The following is a 3,452-nucleotide window of genomic DNA, read 5'->3' on the forward strand; positions in this document are numbered from 1 at the left end:
GCAAAAGAGTCAATTACAGAAAGAACAGAGACATGTGACACAGCTGATTATCTGACGCACGTAGTGTGTCACATTGACGCACTCAGTTCCTTTTCCTTCATCTCAAGTTGGTCAGGTTGTATCTCGCCTTTGAACAGAATGAGAGATTTCTGATTAACTCAATTCGATCAAATAGAAGGACAATGCTTAATAATCAGTTTGGCTTTGTTAAGGTTGACACAAAATGCTAACACTTACAAAGAATTTAGAAACATCTGTGATTGCTTGACAAAATGATTGATCGATGCAGTTTACTTCCCTAACATAAAAAGAAATCAAAGATTAGGGTTATTTGTTTTCTCTCTAAAACCACTAAGACTATAGACCTCTGATAGCAAGTTGACGAAAAAAGAAGATGCGTCTGACCTTCCCAGATGCAGATGTGGACGCAGCGCTGGATGGGAGGAGGGATGTGTGCAGCTGGATGGAAGGACAGAGACCGAGCAGCAGCTCTCACTGGGATGAATGAAGCTCTGAAACGAAGGGTCAGTGAAAATATACGTAGCGGAGCTGCTGGAGATCCCGACACTCTGCTGCCTCTGACCGGGCTGCTGCTGCATGCCGCTGCATGTCTATACCCAGGGAGACAGCGACCTCTAGCGACTGAGAGTGGAAACAAGCTCCGAGCAGGAATGTCCTGATTCAAACAACCCTCTGTCCTTAAAAGGAATAGTTCTCCCCAAAAAAATGAAAATTCACTCATTATCTACTCACCACTTGGCCGATGGAGGGTTGGGGGAAGTGTTTCAGGGGTAAACGGACCAATCCAAAACAATTGAGATAAATGGTGAGCGCTTCTTTAAACATAAAAAAACTAATGCCTCCATGCTGCTCCTGTGGTGTTTGTGGTGTTTAATTGTCTGTAAGCCCCGCATTCAAATTCCACCTTTAAGTCTGGTCCGTCTCAAATCACACAGAACAACTTAGTCTTTTGTGTAATAGCTGGCTGGATGATAAATCATTGTACATTGTATTTTTCACTAGTATGAGCATTTTTGAATTATGTGTCGATGTATGGGGCAATATACAAAACCAACTACTGCAGAATTCTCACCTGCAGCTGAGAAAACACAAGCGATTTTACCAGCACTGTGTCGAAACCTTGTGCTGCTCCAATCAATTTATCAAATTTTATTTGTATAGCCCATATTCACAAATCACAATTTGTCTCATAGGGCTTTAACATGGTGTGACATCCTCTGTCCTTAACCCTCAGCAAGAGTAAGGAAAAACTACTAAAAACCCTTTTAACAGGTAAAAAATACGTAGAAACCTCAGAGAGAGCCACATGTGAGGGATCCCTCTCCCAGGACGGACAGAAGTGCAATAGATGTCCACTGAAATACGTTTCTATTCGGACCCAGAGTTTACTGGTTTCACATCAACGTGGTTTCCTACTATTCACCATTGAGGTAGAGCATATTTTCCGCACACAAGTACACACATATGGCACCAATTCATGAAAGGTCAGCATTTGCATGTGTTATCATTTCAGAAAAAGGCGGACATCCTGGAGATGATGACAGCAGGATGGTCAGTATGGGGAGTTCGGGTGTAAAATCAGTATCCCTGCATCGTGAAGGCCAAAGAAACCACTTGCAAGAAGTGACTTCTTCGTGAAATTCACAGCACACCGGATGCTGAATTTTAGCATTTAAGGTAAATTTATTCAAACTTCAACAACCTGGACAGTATATGTCTTTTGGAGCAACTATCTATATAAAAATATGAACATGAATCAAGGTTTGATTATGATTCTGTATAATTGTGTCCAGGTATGTTCAATAACCCAGTGTAATATTGAAGGATTTTCCTGCTGCTTTCAATTGAGTCTGGGGATACAATGGTGGTAGAAATACTGATTAAGAACCTTTTCCGCTGCATTGATATTCATTTATTTTGTCAGCTTGGTTTAAATCAGTAATTAATCCTCACTGATTCCCCCTGAACCAGAATAAAATGAGCAATATTGAAATGCATCGTCAGCGTCTTTGCTCAAGGAGGCCGCCTTTAGTTTTTAAAAGGTTTGATAACATTTCGATTTGGAGCATCCTTCTGAGAGCCGCTGTCCGTTCCTTGCTGACTAAAAATAATTGCTGAGATAGGTCAAGAAATAGTCCACGTATAACACCCTGTAATACCACACTTTTTTTACCCACGTTTTACAGATTTAACAAACAATATTTACCAGTGACTTTTAAAGGTGTCGGTGCCATTGAGAGCCTTTCTGACATTGATCCTTTTTTTACAGTATGTGTGTGAAGCCTTTTTACCTCTGAAGTGTCATTGGTAGTTTTTTGCCTTGTGTGTACACAACATACAGTATAGCTTAAGTTTGACTCTTGCACTGCTCAGCACATCAGTTTTACTGCAGACATTAAACCTTTGACACATTATCGCCACAGTGACCCCTCAAGGAGGAAAGACCCTCACCAAACGAGTCCTCACTGCAGTCAGCAAAGTATGTACGGTGCGGCCTTGATTCATGCCCCGAGGATCACCTGTGTCATCAACTCCATGTCAAAATGGTTGCTCTGATAAAGTGTCACATTGTTAAACAGGAGCAAATCTGGAACTGAACCTGACAAAAATAGTGAAACCAAAGTATATTGCACGTCTCTTAATGGCTAAATGATAAATAAAAACAATAGGAAAGGAAACTTTAAACTACATCAGGAAAACATGTGGGCCTCCGTGACAAGAACAAACTAATTCTGAAATATAGGCATCATTCAGACAAACTGGAATGGCTTTGGATTCAACTCTTTCGGTTCAACCACAAGAGGGTAGTATACGACTCTTTAAAATATTCTGTATTTTATGTTGCTAACTGTTTATAAGTAATTTTTGTTACGATTAAGCGGTAATGCCAGTGATAAAGTAGCTGGAAATATGAATGTTAACTCCCATTGAGTCATGCTTATAATTTGATGTTATTGATTATTTGGAAAAACAACTTTGCAGAGCAGACATGTCATCCAGTCGTTTCTTGTTGACATCTTCTGTGTTTCATTCTGCTCTGGTGTGGTCAGTGGTCAGTGGTGGTAGCAGCTTATGAAGTGGAAAGCAAAGGGGGGGGTTCTCGCCCACCGCCCCACGACTTTGTCCTGTGGGGATATCAGCAGGAGGCTGTCGTGGTCAGGAATCATCCCAGGAGCGCACTCGTCATTGGGTATATCAGACTGAAACTCTGTAGATCTGGTTTTAAACACGATTAAAGTGGGATCAATTAAGCTGAATGAATCCAATAATGAGTCAGAGTCATCATGTCATTGAGATAGTTGTTTTTCGTTTTCGATGCGCGCTCCCCTCCCACTTTGACCACTTCTGTTTTCTGCTGAGGCGCTGCGCTTTTACGCACGGCTCCAGTGACAGTGTGGTGGAGTGTGTGGTGCCATGCAGGCCGTCAGTGT

This window comes from Limanda limanda, chromosome 1, assembly GCF_963576545.1.
Source record: "Limanda limanda chromosome 1, fLimLim1.1, whole genome shotgun sequence".
Taxonomy (NCBI): Eukaryota; Metazoa; Chordata; class Actinopteri; order Pleuronectiformes; family Pleuronectidae; genus Limanda; species Limanda limanda.